This window comes from Pinus tabuliformis, chromosome 2_1 (assembly GCF_031772625.1).
Source record: "Pinus tabuliformis cultivar Carrire ecotype Pingquan chromosome 2_1, CPIR1, whole genome shotgun sequence".
NCBI lineage: Eukaryota > Viridiplantae > Streptophyta > Pinopsida > Pinales > Pinaceae > Pinus > Pinus tabuliformis.
The window spans coordinates 661,469,319-661,492,094 of record NC_142299.1 but is presented as its reverse complement, the minus strand read 5'-3'; the positions used below and the strand labels follow the sequence as shown (position 1 = coordinate 661,492,094).

Here is a 22,776-nt window from a genome sequence, read left to right as displayed (position 1 = left end):
AACCAACATAAACTCTAATTTTGCAATAAAGAGAAAAATAAACCAGTACTGGGGCAGCACAAGACTTGAAGAGATATCACACAAAAAAGAGTGCAACCCTAGAGAGAGAAAACAGCCCAAGAACAATTGTGCTAGAGAGAGAAAATCAAACTCAAAAGAGAGCACAATACTTGATAGGTGCCCTTGGGCAATTAAGTTTATTAGAATAATGAATGATGAATTAAATGATAAAATACAAATTAGAGCTGAGCTTTTATACACAACTGAAGAGTGAGTGCTTCCCCCAAAAAGTTTTGAGCATATGTGTACAAGGTTGGTCTTAACCAAACCTACAAATGTAATAAAGATACAATATAAGGCTGGCTGTGGCTTAAAGTGAAGATTGCACTATTCTCGAGTGGTGGGGAAAACTGTTTATGATCCTCCCCACCCTTGTTCAATTCTCGGACATGTTTGGCCCGTTGTGATAATGCTTGAAGAGTAGGTGACTCCTGGGATAGAGCTTCCTTGTGGGGTTTGGGACATTTCAGCTCTTGCTAAGTCGTAAGTTGCTGGTATATCTGGCTTGTAGGCTGCTGGTTATATACTCTTGGTGTTATAGTGGCAGCTGGAAGGTTTGATCTTGGACCTTGCCCACATTACTTCAACGAGTTACCGATTCAGCATGGCTAAAAAAAGCATCCCCTTTGAAGCTGAACATGGGCCACAGAGAGGAGACATTACAGAACATCACCGTTTAATGGCAAATCTGCTACACCAATACAGTTCTGCAAGTTGGTGAAGGTGGCCTCTTGCGTAGGTTTTGTGAAGATATTAGCAAGCTAGTTCGCTGAAGGTAACAAGATTGTCACAAGTTGTCCCTGAGAACGGAGTTGCAGAATGTAGTGCAACCAGGTTTCAATGTGCTTAGTTTTCTTATGATCCATAGGATTATGAACATGCTGAATGGTGCTTTGATTGTCACAAAATAAAGTGGTTGGGTCTTTTTGAGGAAGGTGTTAAAGTTGTAATATCCCGAGTTATTTTAATTATGATTTTCAGGAAATTTTTTGCCATAAAGTTTTTTTTAACAACAATAGCACAAAAACGTTGACACAAAATAACCCATAAATACCTCAATCACAAAATACACAAGATAGATGTTGAAATATGTAACTAGGTTCGGTCTTCATAATGTCTATTGTAATCGTGATTTTATGTATTTGATGAAAATAGAAAAAGAAATTTACTATTTTCATTCTTGATGCATGGGTTTCATGCTCAAGGAAAATTTATTTGTAGGTCAAGCACCCATTGAGTGCTTCTAGGTTTGTCATAGAATTATTAAGTCTAAAGAGTCATTGTCATACATGTAAGAGCCCTTTGGGCATGTTGTATCTTGTAAAGAAAATTTTTGTAGAGTCAAAAATGTCATAATGACCCTCCAAGATCTTGTCAAGTTAGTCAACCTACATGAAAGATAAAGTCGGCCTCATGGAAGCAATTCGTACCCATGGAAAGCCTATATATAAGAAGGAACTCGACCTCATTTGGACAAAACAAGAAGCAAGTTCGATCTCCAGAAGAAAGAAGCAGCAAGACTAGAAGAAAAGGATGAAAATCAAGGATAAGAAGAAAAGAAGCAAGATCGAAGTTTTTGGATCTCTCTTCCTCTTGTGTTAGGGTTTCTAAAGTTGTTGGGCAAGTAGAAGTTGCTAGGCAAGTCGAAGTTGCTGGAAATTGTTGGGCAAGTTGAAGTCGCTGGGGTCAAAGTTGTTGCTGGAAGGTCAAAGGTTGTTGCTGTCAGTGAAATAGGAATTGGCGATTCCAAATCAGCTCGATGGCGAAAAGCTCTGATCAGAGTCTCGCGAGTCAAACTCACGTTGACCGAGTTTGACTTGTGGTCAATGCAAATTTGACTCGTGAGTCAGTGATATAGGTGATTTACAGTTGGCTCGACGATCACTCGGAAAAGTTAGGGTGCTATTTTTTTAAACCTTCTTGTCATCGACTTATTGTCGAGGAAGGCATGTCGCGAGCTCAATAAAACAAAAAACCCTCAATCACTCAGTGCCCCGACTGTCAATGACTGTTTTATCGTTTATGCGCTCAGTCACTCAGTGCCTCGACGACAGGAAGAAAGACTGGAGCTGGAGCTCGGCGAGCTGGAGCTCGGCTTGCTCCTGATTTGTCATACCTATTACAATTGTCGCGACCCACCTAGTAAGTGAATATTCAATAAATAATTGCTGTTATTGCCCGCTTAGTAAGTGAAGAGAATCGAGAATTAAAAATATTGTTGTGAGTCTTGTACCTGCACCCTTGCCAACATTTCTAGGGAAGCATGTTGCTGTTGTGAGTTCTAGCTAAAAGGAAATGCCCATACTCACACCCATGACCCAACAAAGAAACATAGACATTGAGAGCCCACTTTTGTTTTAGATGGGATATCTGATAAACATAGCGTGTAGGATTAATTAGAGGCTGTATTACAATCTTATTTTATAGTAGCACAGGGATCTTATTAGAGGCCATGAAACTTATTTGTGTACAACTATTTTAATTAAGAGATTAATTACTCATGATATTCCAATACGTTAGCATAAAGAGGGAATTTTCACAAATATTTTAGGATATCAAACCACTCCAAGAACTTCATGAAATAAAAGTCTGAAATCACAAGGCTGAACCCCAATTATTTTTTGCTAGGGCACACAACATTTGAAGTATTTCTTGCTCTAAAGAAATCTTTTGGAGGTGGGCCTGTTCTACAGGTTATATATTTACCTCCTAGTAATCATTATTGTGTCCATTCTGTTAAATTTCAGATCTTAGTTTAGGATATAGTAGCACAAGGATCTTATTTTATAGTAGCACAGGGATGTATTACAACCTTATTATACAAGTAGCTTATATCACATCCAAAAATAATGAAAATTTATAAATAAGGGCACTGAGAGAACTTAATGTGGAAACCATTTGGAAGGGAGCCTGTGACATTTTTTTAATGTTTTTAACTTGTGACATTTTTTTAATGTTTTTAACTTTTTTCATTTTGTATCTTTTTTTTTTTTGTCTATTACAGGCCTACAGGAGCCACAAATTAAACACAAGTCCAAACAACAATAATGCCAAGGGAGAAGGACTTTGTTTGGGCTTATTGTGATAAGTTTCCTAGAGAATCCAGAATCCTTTGTAAATTTTGCGAAGCAAAATGTAGTGGAGGCATTTATAGATTCAAGCACCACCTTGCATAGATACCCGACTATGATATAGGTCTCTCGAAATGTCAAACACCAAGCAATCTTGGCCCTTGATATGTTGAGTCAGCATAATGCCAAGAAAGAAAAGTAAAATAAAGAAATAGGAACTCTTGGAGCTGACCATTCTTCTTCCAATACGCCCTTGTCATCTCCTTCTGTTGAATCCTCAATGTTGTTCCCAAGTTTTCCACACATGCCTCCAAGTCCAAGTCAAACTCAAGGCCAAATGAATCCTCCTGCATTCAACACTTGAGGTGGAAATATAAACACTTTTTTTTCTCCCCGCACAAAAATCAGTTCCCAACCTACCTTGGATGGCACTGATTGGAAAAAAAATATCCATAGTCAGGCAAGGAAGGCCATTGATAACTTTTGGTAATATTTTGACATACCTTTCCACTGTGCCAGAAGTCCTTATTGGCAAGCTATAATTGATGTAGTTGTTGTTGCAGGTTTAGGGTTCAAAGCCCCTTCATCAGAGAGCCTTAGGAAAAATTTGTTGTTAGAGAGTGTTGAGGATGTCATGATTGTGCTATCTGAGTTTCATTCATTATGGGTAGAAACAGGGTGCACCATTATGAGTGATGGATGGACAGATCAAAGGAATAGAACTTTAATAAATTTCCTTGTATCTTGTCCAATAGGCACAATGTTTCTCAAATCAGTGGAAATGAAATGATATTTTAAGGTCCACGAGACTAAAAATAGTCTATGAGACCATTAGTTCCCTATTTTTTCGCTTTTTGCAATTCAATCCTTTTCTGATTCAAATTGATGATGAGCTGGCCCAACCTTCTAACAATTCCCTCGCTAAAAAGACAATGCCAAGAAACTGATGCTAACATGTTCTCATAACTTTCTCTGATGTCTTTGAATGCATCACATTCCAAAATGAAATGTTTTTTTGATTCCACAACCCCAGACGTGCAAAATGTACACACCCGTTCTTCCCAAGCTTTTTTAGGTCTTTTCCATCGTCCTATTTCACATTGAAGTTGATGTGAGTTGGTCCTTAACTGAGCAATAAGAACCTTTGCCCTCCACGAAATGCTAGCTCCAATGAACTCTTTTTGTTGTAGATCACATGTAGGGTTGAATTCCTCAATGTAATATTTCTTATTTCTACCCAACTATTTTCCCCATACCTTTTTACGAAACTTCTCCATAACAAAATCCTTTAGCTCCTTGCTATTTGTGGGACATGCATTGAGGTAGATATTCCATTTTTGCATCCATGTATAGTTTTGTTTCATCCATGTTTTCTTTCTTTCACTCATGCCTTCATTGAAGATAACATTAGGCCATCTACCTACTCTTATTTTCTCAATTATTTTTAGATATTTTATGAGCCGCACCATAACAATTGCTTCAATGGGAGTTGCTCCTGTTTCACTCAACATCTCATAAGGTACTGAACTTTTTATTTTGAACTTGCTCATGATCAAGTGTTTTTGGATTTTCTCAATTTGTTTCCATTTTGGGATGGGAGTGCTGCTAGCCCACAATTCACACCCATATAGCATCATTGAACAAACTAGGAGTCCAAAAAGCACTTTAATCGTTTTCCAATCCCATAACTATGCCTCTACATCTATTTTGAAGAGGATATAATGCTTTCCACCCTCCTAAAATTCTCTTCTTTCTGTAGTCCTCCCAATTGAGTTTGTTGTTGAAATCAATCCCAAGGTACTTGTACTCACTTACTTCTTCAAGAATGTTGTCTTCAAAGAAGAAATTATGTTGGCTCTACTTCCTTTTATTAGAGAAAATCATTATTTTGGTCTTGCTAGTATTGACTTGCATCCCCGCTGCTCTACAAAAATGCTCAAGGGAATATAAATGCATTTGCAATCCATGGGCCGATTTAGAAATCAATACAATATCATCAACATATAAAAGAAGCTTTATCACAAACTCCCCCAACTGAACACCATCTCCACCTTGCAGATTTAGCCACTCTTCCAATTTATCAATATATAGACCAAAAAGAGTAGGGGATAGAGGGCAACCTTGCTTGACTCCAATGTCACTTCTAAATCTTTCTGAAATACCTACTGAGGTTTTAATTTTGACTTTCACTTCTTCATAAAGTCTATGGACAACGACTCTATAATGCACAGGAATTTCAAGTTCTTCCATTCTACGCCACAACTTATCCCTAGGGACTGTGTCAAATTCTTTTTTGAAGTCAACAAAGCAGCAAAATACTTCTTCTTTGTCCTCCCAAACCTTTCCCAAACCTTTTCAACAATGTGCCTCAACGTGATACCATGATCCACTGTAGAATGTTTCGGCCTAAAACCCGCTTGTCCTCTTGCCCTCTTTTCTTTTACTTTTGCCCACTTACTAATTCTATTTTCTACCATGCTGCCGAAAAGCTTTGCAAACAAAGGATTGATCATAATTGTTCTATAGTTGGATGGATTATTAATGTCTCCACTTTTAAAAAGGGGTATTGCTAGGCTAGTTGTCCAGTCTCTTGGGAATCCTTGTTGAATGATGTTGTTGAATATTTCCATGATGTGCGGTGCAAGAGCGTTCATTCCCCATTTTAGATACTCTGCTTGAAGTTCAACCAAGTCCTTTGCCTTTCCTGTTTTCAGCTTCTTAATTCCATTCTCCACCTCCTGTAACATGAAGAGCTTTGAAGTTGTGTTGATCCTTGGGGGGGCCTCCGCCTCAGATTCTTTCTCATAGATTTGCCTTGCATATTCAAACCATTGATTGGTTGTAATATTATTTTCAATTTGCTTCTTCCTTGGTTGCAGTTCCTGCCAGAAAAGCTTTGGATTATTCTTGGTTAAATATATTAACTCTTCTCTCCTTGTTTGCATGAACTCATCTTTTTTCCTTTTAGTATCTGCTTATATAACTTTACATTCATCTTCTCCTTTCCTACCTTTTTCAAGCTTCTCCTTGCCATTTTGCATTCCTCGTCAAACCAAGCATTTATGGGAAAACAAGTTGATTCTGTTTTCCTATTTTTTGCTCTTTTGCACTTCTCAAGTGCACTTTGAATTATATTTGTTAACTCATGGATGTTGAAGCTTTTGAAACTAGTTTTCTCCTTCTGAATTAATCTCTCTAACATTGTCTTGAAGATAGTACGATTTTCTTGTGTTAGAAGAATTTTTCCTCAAACAACGTTATGACTGCCCAACTTATTTGTGAAATGATGGAGGAAGTCGTTCAAGAAGTGGGAGAAGAACATGTTGTACAAATTGTCACCGACAATGCAACTAATTATATAGATGCTGGTATACTTTTTGAGATTAGGCACCCCACTATTTTTTGGACCTCTTGTGCTGCCCATTGCATAGACTTAATGCTTGAGGACATTGGTAAGCTTCATTTAATGCTTGAGGACATTGGTAAGCTTCATCGGATACATGAGGTTGTGGAGAAGGAAAAATCCATAACCAAATACCTGTAAAACCACACTATTGTCCTAAACACCATGAGAAAATACACTGAAGGTAAAGAAATTGTTTGACTTGCAGTGACTAGATTTGCAACAAATTTCATATCTTTGCAATCTGTGGTTCAACAAAAGATAATTTTGAATAGGATGTTCTTGGGACCTGAGTGGATGACATCTAAACATTCCAAGGCCCTTGAAGGCATTGAAATTGTTGCATTTGTGTTTAATGACGGTTTCTGGAAAGATGCCGAAGAGATTATTGCTGTGACAGAGTCCCTTGTTAGAGTTCTCAGGTACTTCAAGTCTTTTAACTTTTTCATCTTTAAAATTTCATTTCAAGCCTTTTTTTATTTTCAAAGTTTCATTAAATTTGAAAGCTTGAACTTTTAGGATTGTTGATGATGACAAACCCGCTATGGGTTACATTTATGAGGTGATGGATCTCGCAAAGGACGCCATCAAAAGAAGATATGGGGATGAGGAGGCAAAGTATCTGCCTCTTTGGGATATTATTGATGCACGTTGGGATAGGCAATTGCATTCCCCCTTACATGCTGCTGGGTACTTCTTAAACCCACAATATTTTTATGATAAGAGAAAATTTAATGAGGATGGGGAGGTTGGCAGAGGACTTATGACATGCATTCAAACGTGCTTCCCTAATCTAGAATTTCAAAGTCGTGTCTTTGCCCAACTACAGGATTATAGGACACCAACTAAATTATTTGCCTATACTAGTGCTATACAAGAAAGGACTAAGATGTTGCCAGGTACCCTTTGAGGCTTGAAGGCTTCATCAATTCATTAAATTTGTTTAAACTTTATTTTGTATGTTAAATGTTTTATTAAATTTTGTTTTCTTTTTAAGTTTTTACTATTTAGTATTTAGTACTTACTACTCACAAACACTTGCCACTTGCTAGGTCTTTGGTGGAAAAACTTTGGTAGTGATATGCCAGATTTGAAGAGATTCACCATTCGAATCTTAAACCAATTATGCAGTGCTTCAGGTTGTGAGCGCAACTAGAGCATGTTTGAGAAAATGCATTCTAAGAAGTGCAATCGATTGACACAAAAACTTTTAAATGACCTTGTATTTGTCCATTACAGTGTACGACTTCGCAACAAGAAAATAGTAGGTGAGAGCCTGAATTTGAAGGTTTCATAATCTGATTTGCACTTTAAAGTCTAACCTTTAATGTTCAAACTTAAATTCACATTTCAATGTCTCATGATAATGTCAGGTTTGGATCATTCACCAATCGACCTTGAAGAGATAGATTTGCAAACTACAAATGCATCAGATTCGGTCTAATTAGATGAGGCTCCTCTTTTAAGCCTACATGACTTTGAGAACTTAGAGAGTCAAGCAAGCGAAGGAGTGGGAGGAATCGTTTCTAGTTCTTACTCTTAGAGTCTTAGACTCTCAGTTACTGATTTTTTACTGATTAGTATGCAGTATTTTGTAAACTTCTAGAAGCAGATGCTTCTCGTTCTATGTAGTCACTGGTTAGGAGTCAGGACTTAGTACTTTGGATCATGTTTGGACTCACGACATATATGAGATATTAGATACTATTCATTCATGATATTTTGGACATCTATTGATATTATGCATTGTTTGGACATGGCTTTATTGAATATCAATGAAAAATGTTTTTTTTTTTTTTTTAATTCAATGTGTATATATTTATTCATTGAATTCACCAATTTTTTCCTGATCCGATTAAACTCTTTGCTTTTTTGCCTTGCCGATTTATTGCCGATTCCGAGTCTGGTAACATTGGTTGTTGTAAGCTATGTAAGGAAAGCTCATCAAGAAGGAAGGTTGACTTGGTTTTGGAGGGGTCTTTGTCAAGGGTCTTAGGTCTTGGAATTCATCATTTGAAGATTCTATAAGAAGAGAAGAATTCTTATGGGTTTTCATCTCAACAGGAGAGGTTTTGGCCCTAATTGACAACCTACGTTTTGTGTCTCCTTGTGTCATTGATCTTCGTTGTTTGGTAGCTATTTGATGATAGAGAACACTAATAATAATCAAGTGAAAGAAGCTAATTAGGTTAAGTAAAATACATGAAAAACAATTATCAAAGTAAGAGAAATCATCTATTTAGCTGCCCCTAGATTTCTCAACAATAGATAGCCGCAAACTCGGCTAGATTCAACCTTATTATATTAATATAATAGCTTGTTACAACAATAGCAATGGCTTGTAGTAGCTCCTCAAATCAAATAAACTGGAACTGATAGGTACAACCTATGAATTCTGAATGAATTCACCAAAGGATGCGATGGGTTTTTGTCCAATCTCACCAAATCACCCAAGGGTTTTCGTCCCAAGGCTACTGAAGTTGAGAACCTGGTTCTCCAAACCTCACCACAAAGACAATGCACAAATCTAAGATGTCCCAATTGATTTTCTTCTCCTCCTTTTATAGATTTGATGGATCCTCTCCAACCTTCTGGAAGCCTTTATTTTATTATTTTATTTCCAGCTCTATAAGCTTCTCTCCTTAAAGTGACTTTTATATTTATTTTATTGAAGTCACTTTTCCATTTTTGGCTTTTTCCTCAATTAAGCACCTTTTCCCTTTTTTATTTAATTAGTGACTAATTAAAATCACTTTTAATCTTGGGAAATGATTATTCAACCACCATACTTTCTCCGGCCATTGGAAACCACTTCTCACCATCCCATCTTGTAGATTTTTTCATTTCGGTTCCAACGAGCTATTACACTAAGGTGTTTTTCTAGATAATTTGCTCCAAATGACACCTTTAGTGTTTTCTAATTAAAACATGCTGCTAATAGTAATCCTGTTTTTTAAATCTTCGTCTTGCCTCGAAACCAAGAAAGAACTGTGCATAACTGACCCCGATGATGAAATACAATGAGCAAACCCCATCGGGCCTCATAAAGCCTCCCAAAACCCCTCCGGGCCCACTGATGGCGTAATATCACTCTTGTGACTTGGCTGTCATAAACCTTGGAAATCCATTCTATCCACATCATAAGGAAAACTGAAAATGGGTACAATACAAATCCTCCCACCCCAAAATTGCTTGCCCTCAAGCAATCCACAACTGTCAACTGCAAAGGCATTTGTACACCAATACTAGGATCCCATATGAACCATTATGTCACATGCCTCTGTGTCATCCAATCATGTATGTATCCCTTGATACATGGATTCCAAATAATCCTTTGGCTGAACCTGCTATCAATAGATCCACTTTGATCCTAATGCCATCTTGGCGAACCATCGACGCTCATGCTCCATGGTTCAAACGACACTTTGTCCCCAACTACCAATGTTGCTCTAATAGAATACTAACTCATCTCTTCTCTCTAATCCAATCCCTAGTAGAGACCAAGGTCAATCCCACCATGCTAATGCTGGGCTAATGCAACTGGAATACTGATGAACCCTCGACCTACATCCCATTGCCAACTGGAGCATCTAGTACCCCTTATGTCTAAGGGCTTATGTTGTACTATGCCCCTAACTAGGAGTATCATCCCAAGAAACACCCCATCAATAGGATACCAACTCATGAACTCTTGCCAATCCATCCCGCGGAAGGATCGAATGCATGGATACCTGTATATAGAACAAGTCCACTATGTTGCACCATGCTCCACTCATGTTGCTCTGCCTGATCAACAAATATGATTTATCCAAAAAATTCTGCCCCTTTCTTTCTAATGTAAAGAGGTGGGCAGGTAGTGCTAAGGGCTCTTTCTACGTACTTCTGAAGAGGGTTGTGCTGAAGCTCCAAATTATGCTCTCTTGGTTGCCTAGTTAGGGGTGTTAGCTATTCCCCGATGCTAGACAACTTGACCGCTAACTTGGCACACCCAACTTCAAGCTCCTCAAGCTCACTGATTTGCTGTAGAATGGTGCCTTGAATTGTCTGTGCCTGCTTCCTCATTGCCATAAGATCTGTCCTGATATGCTCAATCTACTCTTGGCAGCCATCATCTGAAGGTATTGTAGTTGTACTAGATGCCTCTGCATCTGCTTGCACCTCATCAAAGGTTGGCCCCAAAGAAAATGCAAAAGATGGCTGGGACATACACATTTGACACGTGGGAAAAAGCCAATCATGAGCTCTACCCTTATCATTATGGTCATCGCCCTAGTTCCCGGGGCCCCTCATGTTGGTCCCTTACATAATTAAGGAACCCATGATTATCCCAACTAAAGGTGGGCAATGAACCGCCCCACCTTAAGGGGCTAATCACTGCTATATCCCACACATCATGTTCTCATCCCTTGAAGCCCCAAGCAATTATAAAAGAAAATTAATAAAAGACAAAAGACATATGAAGAAGGGTTGAAAAACAAAGGCCGGGGTACCTCATGTACCACATGTGAAAATTTCTGAATCTAACAAATCAGAAATCCTACTGCAGTTAACGGATTTGCATTACCTACTTGTGTTCTTCATTTTAACAAGTTATTTTTCAGAAAATATTAATGCAAATACACTGCAGCCCACACCAATATATAGATCAAGTACTGAAAAATAAATGAGACAACCACACAAAGGACACACTTATTTTTGGACTAAACGTCCCCAGAAAAACCCAATGTGGGAAAATCGGTGCAACAGATATGAGGGTTTTATTATTATGCAGATTTCTAAATACAACTAGGGTGCCAAATCTGGCTCACCCAACAGAGAATAAACCCGACAGAAGTACCTCTATCCGGAGACAGATATTTTGGCGGATCCAGCAACTGGATGAACAAACCCCACAGGTGACTGCGCTGTCCCTAGTGTTGTGCAGCGATGGCTGCTCCCAGCTCTGCGTTGGGACTGTGTCACCTCCTCTAGGAGCTGCGTCACCCTCTTGGTGAGCCTTCCCGGCTCAGAAATCGATCTGCTGAATTGATGCCCAATCTGCCTCACAGAAACCCCAGCGTTGCCTCTGCGTGACTGCATCAGCCCTCCAGCCTCTGCATCACCCTCCTAGAGCTGCGCTGTCTCTCCCTGGTGCTGTGTTGCCTCTCTGTTATGTATTCTCGGCCTTGGACGAAAGTCCTGTTGCCGAACTGCCCCTCTTTGCACTAGAAGCTTACTCCGAAATTCTCAGCAAACCACACCCCAAAATTTCGATCTAGCTCAAGTGCTGCTCTCCTTGTGTGTGTTCTCCAACTGACCCCAAGCCTTCCTTTATACTTTTCCTGTTGAGAAATCAACAACCATGATCTAATCTCTAATCAACGGCTAAGATTAAATTAGACTTGATCCTTGTCACTTAGAAGCTTCTCACCCATATTTACATTAATTCACTTTAATTATTTTAATTTCCTAAGTTTTAACTTAGGCACCATTAAAAATAATTAATTATTTGAATAACATGCACTTTGGTTGGAATTTCTCCAAACGATTTCTGGGTCTTGGAGATCTCATGTGTTCTACCCCCTCGACAAAATTTAGGAGCTAGAGCACATGCGATGCTACCCAAAAGTCAACACTCCTTCTTAGCGAGGAATGTGCTCTAGCAATACTTCCCAGTAGAAGTATCACACTGATCCACGGTATCGGTCCTCTGTGCTGCTGATGCTCGACTTGCTGCCCTTCATCCACTGCACTGCTGCAACCTGTATTGCTGCCCATGACATTGCCACTGTCACTGGTGCATCTGTACTACAACTCCCTCTCAATATGCTACATCATGCTACCCATAACATTGCCACTGCTAACTGTTGCATTGCAACTCAGTTGCTGAGAAGTAAGCAACTGAAAAGCCACCCAAACGCTGACATGCTGGTCAGTCTAGATAACCCTTGATGCTGAAGCTACCTCTGATGCTAGTCTATGTTGACCCTCTGATGCTATTGTGCTATTGTTGTATCTGCTCTGTGCCTTCCGCACTGTTGCAACAGCCCACTGCGCTGCTTCAGACTTTGGCGCTCTAGCTATGCCATTATTGCTCCATCATTCCTCGCACCAACTGACTCCCATCATTCTGCTACTGTCATTAGGGGATCCCGTAGTCGTATGTGATCCAAGATTTTGGGCACCTCAAGGATCCTGCCCTTTTCTCTTCATTGTAGCTCCAACTACAGTTCTATATCGTCCCAGTTCTTTTCTAGAGGTGCATGAGCACTCATGGCGCAATCATCATCGTCCTCTCCGTTAGCTTGCGTTGGAGCAACCTTTGAGTCAGACTTCTCTTCTTTGCCCTTCTTTTGAGGGCACTGCGTGGCGAAATGACCCATTTCTCCACATCTGAAGCATCTGACTTTGGATATGTCCTTCTTCTTTCGTTTCTGCTGCCCTTGCTGTCCCGCTGATGCGAGAGCCACATCCTCCTCTTCCTCCTTCTTGATTCTGATCTCTTTGTTGCTGCTTTCCGCCTTGTTCCATCCTCTGATCTCTTCCTGTCGAAGCGCTGCCCACATCTCGTCCCAACTAGGAAGAGAAGCCCTGCCCAAGATGCTTTGGACAATGGTTTATGAGTCTTCAGTGACTGTATTCAGTGCAGTCCTGACCATAAATTCAGCATCTGGCGTAGCCCCTACGAAGGCTAGCTGGTCATGGATCCTTTGAAACTTGAGAAGGAAGGGATCGATTTCTTCTCCCTTCTGCATTTGAAACTGTCTCAGCTGACTCTCAAGCAACATCTTCCATTGCACGAAAATTCCCTCGTACAATGTGGTCAAGGCCTCCCACATTTCCTTTGCTGTGTCCTTCTTAGCAATGTGTGGGATCACATGATCCTTGACCCCGTCCAGGATCATGTAATTTGCTTTTGCCTGAGCCCCCTCATACTTTTCGAGAGGATCAACATCAATCGGAACAACAACCATCTTCAAGGCATAATCCTTGATGCAATGTTTATCCAAAACTACCAGGATCCCGGCCTTCCAGATGACGAAGTGGGATGCTCCGTCCAACCTGTCATGATCCCTTAGTCCGTATACGACCATCTTTGCTCAAATGAATGTCGAACTGGTTGTCTTCTCCCTCTTTCATTGTTTCCCCAACAAAACTTGGATCTGGATTTGTTTGGCACTAGAAATCCTCTAAGGAACAAGCTCCCTCTGAATTTCGATTTCCTTTACAGGAATCCTTCTGCCAACCATTGTTGAACCACCCCTCTTTGATCTCTCTTTGCTGCTGCTCAGCACTGGATCTAGATTTCTCGACAAGAAATCTTCTAAGGAACCAATTCCCTCTACTTTGATTCTGCCCCACTAGGTATTGTTCTGTACCAACAGAATCAACACCACACTAGCAACTCCAGATAAAATCTGCGCTGCACCCCCAACAACTAGAAAATCGTGACTCAACAGTCTCTGAGCTAGCCTAGGAATCACTGCTTTTCCCTCTGCAGCAACATCACCGAATCAGGTTGACGCAGGCTCTGTGTGAGCCTCCCTTGGTGACTGTGTCACCCCTCCTATGCTCTCTTGGCTTGAAACTACGCTATCTCTCGGGACAACTGTCTTCATGCACAAATTTTTCCTGTCCTTTAGCTCATGGCTTCAATCCTACTTGATCTGCAATTGCTATGATACCATGTGAAAATTTCTGAATCTAACAAATAAAAAATCCTACTGTAGTAAACGAATATGCATTACCTACTCGTGTTCTCATTTTAACAAGTTATTTTCAGAATTATTCAGAAAATATTAATGCAAATACACTGCAACCCACACCAATATACAGATCAAGTACTGAAAAATAAATGAGACAACCACATGAAGGACACACTTATTTATGGACTAAACATCCTCGGAAAAACCCAGTGTGGGAAAACCGATGCAACATATATGAGGGTTTTATTATTATTTAGATTTCTGAATACAACTAGGGTGTCAAATCCGGCTCACCTAACAGAGAATAAACCCATCAGAAGTACCTCTATCCAGAGACAGATATTTTGGCAGATCCAGCAACTGGATGAATAAACCCCACAAGTGACTGCGCTATCCCCAGTGTTGTGCAACGATGGCTGCTCCTAGCGCTACGCTGGGATTGTGTCATCTTCCCAGTGAGCCTTACCGGCTTAGAAATCAATGTGCTGAATTGATGCCCAATCTGCCTCACAGAAACCCCAACGCTGCCTCTGCATGACTGTGTCAGCCCTCCAACCTCTGTGTCACCCTCCTGGAGCTGCGCTGTCTCTCCCTGGTGCTATGCTGCCTCTTTGTTATGTATTCTCGGCCTTGGATGAAAGTCCCACTACGGAAATGCTCCTCTCTGCAGTAGAAGCTTAGTTCGAAATTCTCAGCAAACCACGCCGTAGAATTTCGATCTAGCTCAAGTGCTGATCTTCGTGTGCACGTTCGCCAACTGACCCCAAGCCTTCCTTTATACTTTTCCAGTTGAGAAATCAATGACCGTGATCTAATCTCTAATCAACGACTAAGATTAAATTAGACTTGATCCTCGTCACTTAGAAGCTTCTCACCTATATTTACATTAATTCACTTTAATTATTTTAATTTCCTCAGTTACAACTTAGGTACCATAAAAAATAATTAATTATTTGAATAAAATGCACTTTGGGTGGAATTTCTCCAAACGATTTCTAGGTCTTGGAGATCTCATGTGTTCTAGACCCTCCACAAAATTTCGGAGCTAGAGCACATGCGATGCTACCCAAAAATCAACACTCCCTCTTAGCGAGGAATGTGCTCTAGCAATACTTCCCAGCAGAAGTATCACATTGATCCACGACATCGATCCTCTGCGCTGCTGATGCTCGGCCTGCTGCCCTTCATCCACTGCGCTGCTGCAATCTGTACTGCTGCCCATGACACTGCCACTGTCACTGTTGCATCTGTACTGCAACTCCCTCTCAATATGTTGCATCATGCTACCCATAGCACTACCACTGCTAACTGCTGCACTGCAACTCAGTGGCTAAGAAGTAAGCAACTTAAAAGCCACCCAAAAGCTGACATGCTGGTTAGTCTGGATGCACCTTGATGCTGAAGCTACCTTTGTTGCTAATCTGTGCTGACCCTCTGATGCTACTGCGCTGTTGTTGTATTTGCTCTGTGCCTTCCACACTGCTGCAACAGTCCACTGCGTTGCTTCAGACTTTGGCGCTCTAGCGCTGCCACTGTTGCTCCATCATCCCTCGCACCAACTGACTCCCGTCACTTTGCCACTGTCATTAAGGGCTCCTGTAGCCATATATGATCCAAGATTTTGGGCACCTCAAGGATCCTGCCCTTTTATCTTCATTGTAGCTCCAACTACAGTTCTATATCATCCCACTTCTTTTCTACACTTGCATGCTCACTCATGGCTCAATCATCATCGTCCTCTCCATTAGCGTGCGCTAGAGCAGCCTTTGAGTCAGACTTCTCTTCTTTGCCCTTCTTCTTCTAAGGGCACTGCGTGGCAAAATGACCCATTTCTCTATATCTGAAGCATTTGACTTTGGATATGCCCTTCTTCTTTCGTTTCTGCTACCCTTGCTGTATCGCCGATGCGAGAGCCGCATCCTCCTTCTCCTCCTTCTTGATTCTGATCCCTTTACTGCTGCTTCCCGCCTTGGTCCATCGTCTGATTTCTTCCTGTTGAAGAGCTGCCCACATCTCCTCCCTGCTGGGAAGAGAAGCCCTGACGAAGATGCTTTGGACAATGGTTTCCGAGTCTTCAGTGACTGTATTCAGTGCAGTCCTGACCATAAATTCAGCATCTGGCATAGCTCCTACGGAAGCTAGTTGGTCACAAATCCTTTGCAACCTGAGAAGGAAGGGATCAATTTCTTCTCCCTTCTGCATCTGAAACTATCTCAGCTGACTCTCAAGCAACATCTTCCGTTGAACGGAAGTTCCCTCGTACAATGTGTCAAGGCCTCCCACGTTTCCTTTGCTGTGTCCTTCTCAGCAATATGTGGGATCACATGATCCTTGACCCCGTCCATGATCATGCACTTTTCTTTTGCCTGAGCCTCGTACTTTTTGAGAAGATCAACATCAATCGAAACAACAACCGTCTTCAAGGCATAATACTTGATGCGATGTTTATCTAAGACTGCCAAGATCCTGGTCTTCCAGATGACGAAGTTGGATGCTCCATCTAACCTGTCCTAATGCCTCAGTCTGTTAACAACCATCTTTGCTCAAATGAGTGTCGAACTGGTTCTCTTCTCCCTCTTTCATTGCTACCCCAACAAAACTCGGATCTGGATTTCTTTGGCACTAGGAATCCTCTAAGGAACAAGCTCCCTCTGAATTTTGATTTCCCTTACAGAAATCCTTCTGCCGACCACTGTTGAACCATCCTTCTCTGATCTCTCTTTGCTGCTACTCAGCACTGCATCTAGATTTCTTAGCAATAAATCTTCTAAGGAACTGATTCCCTCTACTTTGATTCTACCCCACTAGGTATTGTTCTGCACCAACAGAATCAACACCCCACCAGAAACTTCAGATAAAATCTGCGCTGCACCCCCAACCACTGGAAAATCGAGATTCAACAGTCTCTGAGTTGGCCCAGGAACCATTGTGCTGCCCTCTGCAGCAACAACGTCACCCAATGAGGCTGATGCAGCTCTCCGTGAGCCTCCCTTGGTGACTGTGTCACCCTTCCTTTGCTCTCTTGGCCTGAAACTATGCTGTCTCTCGGGACAATTGTCTTCACACACAAATTTTTCCTCTGTCCTTTCGCTAATGTTTTCAATCCTCCTTGATCTGCAATTGCTCTGATACCATGTGAAAATTTCTGAATCTAACAAATCAGAAATCCTACTGCAGTTAGCAGATTTTCATTACCTACCTGCGTTCTTCATTTTAACAAGCTATTTTCAGAATTATTCAGAAAATATTAATGCAAATACACTGCAACCCACACCAATATACAGATCAAGTACTGAAAAATAAATGAGACAACCACACAAAGGACACACTTATTTTTGGACTAAACGTCCCGTGAAAAACCCAGTGTGGGAAAACCGGTGCAGTGGATATGAGGGTTTTATTATTATGTAAATTTTTGAATACAACTAGGGTGCCAAATCCGGTTCACTCAATAGAGAATAAACCCGACAGAAGTACCTCTATTAGAGACAGATATTTTGGCGGATCCAGCAATTGGATGAACAAACCCCACAGGTGACTGCGTTGTCCCCAGTGCTGTGCAACGATGGCTTCTCCCAGCTCTGCGCTGGGACTGCATCACCCTCCCAGTGAGCCTTCTCGACTCAGAAATCAATCTATTGAATTGATGCCCAATCTACCTCACAGAAACCCCAGCGCTGCCTCTGCGTGACTGCGTTAGCCCTCCAACCTTTGCGTCACCCTCCTGGAGCTGTGTTGTCTCTCCCTGGTGCTGTTTTGCCTCTTTGTTATGTATTCTCGGCCTTGGACGAAAGTCTCGCTGCTGAATTGCCCCTCTCTGCACTAGAAGCTTATTTCGAAATTCTCAGCAAACCACGCCCCAGAATTTCGATCTAGCTCAAGTGCTGCTCTCCCTGTGTGCGTTCTCCAACTGACCCCAAACCTTCCTTTATACTTTTCCTGTTGAGAAATCAACGACCGTGATCTAGACTCTAATCAACTGTTAAGATTAAATTAGACTTGATCCTTGTCACTTAGAAGCTTCTCACCCATATTTACATTAATTCACTTTAATTATTTTAATTTCCTAAGTTTTAACTTAGGCACTATTAAAAATAATTAATTATTTGAATAACATGCACTCTGGGTGGAATTTCTCCAAATGATTTCTAGGTCTTGGAGATCTCATGTGTTCTAGCCCCTCCATAGAATTTCGGAGCTAGAGCACATCCGATGCTACCCAAAAATCAATACCACGATTGCTCCCTCGTACATTCATACACCCAAGTGTAGGCTTCCCTCATTATGGCTACCTTTGTACAATGGCATGTGGCTTGGAACCTGCCGCTGTGTTGGAAAATCAGAAAGGCATAAATATTTTCTCTTGATGATAATTACTTGTGATTTCTTTGAGTTATTATTGTTTTTCTTGTGCGTAACTAGGTTCGGTCTTCATAATGACATGTAATTGTGATTTTATGTAAAAGATGTAAAGAAGAAAAATAAAATTATTGTAATGCTTGCCTCATGGGTTTCATGAGCAAGATATTTTATTTTTAGTTAAGGCTCCCATTGTGAGCCCTTAGGGATTTTGTCATCTAGTCATAAAATTCTAAAGAGCCATTGTCTTTGAAGGCATGTTACACATTGTAAAAGTCAATTTTGTTTTTGTAATTCACCCTCCAAGACCTTGTCACTAGTCCTCACTCAAGTCGGCCTACAATGAAAGGGATAATACTAGAAAGATGATGTCGGCCTATTCCAGTGATCATGTCGACCTAATAATCATGGACAAACCACTATATATAGTAGTGCTCAACCTCATTTGGAAGAGAAACAATTTGAACAAGCAAGTCTGAAATAACTAAGTGCGAAAATCATCTTAGAAGGAGCCTTAACATCAACGAAGGAAGAGGAAGGGATAGCGAAGATAGTGACATCATTGTGGGACTGTTTTTGGGCTAGTCTACCCTCACACGTGCGAAGATTGCAGATTTGAAGTTTGCAAAGGGAGGCCGAAGGTTGTAGTCATATAAGGGTGATCCAGATTGGGTGAAGACTTTGTTGAAGGGAAGTCGAGTAGAAGTGAAAAGAGTCTCCCTCTAAAAGGAGACTATTCAAGGATCAAAAGTTGATCTAGGGTTTCTGTTGTGAAGCAAAAGGTTGCAGATCTACAAAAAGAGGCCGAAATTCTGAAGGAAGCCGAGAAGAGGAAGAAGAAGAGCAACATTGATCTAAGGGTGAAGAGGAGGCTTGTGACTTGGTCTTGGAAGGGCTCTAGTGTCAAGGGTCTTTGTCATGGTTTTGGTATTCATTAATTGAAGTTTCTATAAGAAGAATTGTTTGGGTTTTCCTCTCAAAGAGTGAGAGATTTTGGCCTTGGCTGACAGCCTATATACTATGTCTCTTGTCTCTTTATTGTTCATGCATTGATAATTGTGTTGATGAAAAGAACACAATAATAACATAAGAAAGAGAAGATCATAATCAAGAAGTAAAAAGGAACTCACAAACAATTATCAAAGTAGAGAAATCACCTATCTATTGATGCCATAGATTTCTCAACAATTATTTTATCTTAGTTCATCAAGTAATTACCAAAACCAGAACCAAAACACGAAGATCAAGGACACCAAATGTAGGCACACAGTCGGGACAAAATCCCCATATAGGGGAAAACCCAATCAAGAACTCTTCCTTCAGTAATTCAAATGAGATAGGCCAAGACCCTAGACCAACAGACCTTTCTTCTCCACCAACTCAGCCTTCCAAGATGATTTATTAGTCTCTTCTCAGCAGCTTCAACCCAACAACAATCCAGAAATTTCGGCTTCTCAGCAACATAACTTCGACCCAGCTTCACAAAGGGGTGACATGTCCATGATACATCCATCAATTGGTAGGTTGCATGTGATATAATGGTGGAATGGAATAGGGCATCGGGATGTTGAAGAATGTAACTAGTGTCGGTCTTCATAATTATATTTGAAATGTATTTGTCAAAAGAAAGAAAGAAAGAAAAATTATTATTAAATAAATTGGCTTATTAAAGCATGGGTTTCATGCTTGGGTCAATTGTTTTTAGGTCAAAGTCTCCATTGAAGACTTCTAGGGTTTATGTTAAGTGTCCTTGTCCATGTCACAATGTAAAGAACCCTTCTTGGGAATTATTTGTCAAGAAAGAAAAATATTTTAATGTAAATTAGGTCAATTAGGCCTCCTCCACCAAGTCAGCCTCAAGGAAGGACAAGTCGGCCTCATTAGAAGAATTTGATCACCTAAAATGACTATATATAAGCAACAACTCGACTCATTTGGAAATCATCTCACACAAGTTCGAATTGAAGTAGTTGGGAAGCAGAAAAGGTGTGAAATTCAAGAAGGCAGTTGGAATCGAAGTTTTTGGGTCTCTCTCTCTCTCTCATGTGCAACGAAATTCTGAAGTTGCATCAAGGTCAAAGTTGTGAAGCTGCTGCATCAAGGTCGAAGCTGTGAAGTTGTTGCATCAAGGTCGAAGCTGTGAAGTTGTTGCATCAAGGTCGAAGTTGTGAAGCAGCATCAAGGTCGAAGTTGTGAAGCAGCACCAACGAAGTATAAACTTTCCTTGTAACCTAGTTGCTGCTTCTAGGCCATGCGAAGTTGTTAGGAGACTCCTTGATTGGGTATAAGTTGTTAGTTTTTGTAGCATCGGATGTGTTCTACCCACGAAATTTGGTGGAGAGGCTAGAATACATGAGATCTCCAAAACCCAGAAATTGTTTATGGAAATTCTACCTAGAAGTGTCTCAATTAGATTATTAACCGATTTTAATATTTCCTAAGTCTAAACTTAGGGAACATGGTTAATTAATCAAGTATTAATTGAGATAAGGTGAGAATCATCTAGAAACTCGCACGGATCGATCTGGAGATGGTCCTAGCCATTGATTAAGTTTTAAACTTGGCCAATGGTGCTCCAACAATGGATTATAAGAAGAGATCGATGTGGTGATGGAGAATACACTTGAGCAGTTCGATTTATTGGAGAATTCGATTTTCTAGAGTAGCAACAGTCAGTTGCCGGAGAGAGCCAGAGATCGACGCAGTGAGTGAGGGGTAGGGACAATGATCCAGAGAGGCAACAGCGAGAGGGTAGAGTTATCCCAGTGAGGCAACGTAGAGTTGTGCGCAGTGGCTTCAGAGAGGGCAGTTCGATTTGTTGGAGAGAAAATCGTTCTTAGATCCAAAGGCCAGGCAGAGGTTCCAAAGGGTTGGAGGGACGAATTTCTTAGCAGTAGAAGGCAAAAAGACTTCATCAGAGACCAGTCAGAGGCTAGACATCATAGTAACTGTGTAGTCCAGTGCAGAGGGTGACGCAAAAGCTTCAAGAGGCCGAGTTTTCTATAGGCAAGTTGTGCTGGGATTGCTTACGGAGGAAGGGTAAATTCCCTTCAATAATTTTGCCCAGGCTTTTTTGCTGTGGATTGCCAGTTTCAGGCATCTAGATTGTACTCGGATTTTCACTGTTGCATAATAATAAAAACACTCACTGCTGCATAATAATAAAACCCCTCACTGCTGCATCGATTTTCCCAAGTTGGGTTTTTCTGGGGACATTTGTCCAAAAATAATAGTCTCATTTTATGTGTGCTAGCATTTCTCAGTTTCCAGCACTATTTATTTTCCACAGTTTTATTTGTGAAGGTTACAGTGTGTTTATTTCGATGTTGTCGTAGCAATAAACTAAATAATTAATTTATCAATCAAGAGAAATAATACCAGTTGTTGCAATAGGATTCCATATTGGAATTTTCACATGGTATCAGATCGCAGTTGATCAGCTGGGAGCTCACAGCTGAAAGAAGGAATTTCGCTATTCGGTAAGTGTAATAGGTTGAAATTCCCAGGAGTAGCACAGTCCTTTGCCAGGCAGGCCGAGTTACTTGAGGAAGTTCATTTTTTTTTAGCAGAGAGGCCGAAAAATTCGATTTTCCAGATCGAGTGATTCCAGAGGCAGAGGGAGCAGCTCAGATTTTTCGTTGGGCAAATTTCTGGCTGACGCAGAGGGTTTTGCAGTAGTTCGATAGAACAAAACAAACATTGGATGGAAAAGAGAAATTCACACATAGAAGAGGGAAACTTTTCCTCAGGGAACTTCGAGTCTCGGAAGTTCGAATTTCCAGTTGCATATTGGCAGTAGAAGATTGCAAGATCACGCATTCCAGAAAGGAGTGCGAGTAGCAAACTAGAAGACGTGCACAGGGAAGAGGGATTTTTCGACATTATCAAAGATGACCACTTCTGGGCTCAGAGATCAGGATAAATTGGATGAAGCTTCCAACTATGTCATCTGGAAGGCTAGGATGTCCTTCCTTCTAGATGAATATGGCCTGAAAGCCTACATTGATAATGTAGTGGCAGTTCCCCAGGATGCAGATCAATAGAAAGAATACAAGAAGGAGATGGCGTGGGCGAAGCGGTTGATTCTGGATGGAGTCAGGGATCATATAGTCTTATATATAGCTGAAAAAGATACTACCAAACAAATATGGGATGCTCTCTCCACGTTATACCAGGGAACTTTCGAGCAGCGAAAGAT

At 40.7% G+C, this 22,776-nt stretch overlaps 1 protein-coding gene across 1 annotated transcript in view; it reads left to right on the top strand.

The window, feature by feature from the left end:
- Positions 1-22,776, top strand: part of URE (urease) — a 393,081-nt gene that overhangs the window by 32,696 nt on the left and 337,609 nt on the right. The gene's annotated exons all lie outside the window — the stretch shown is intronic.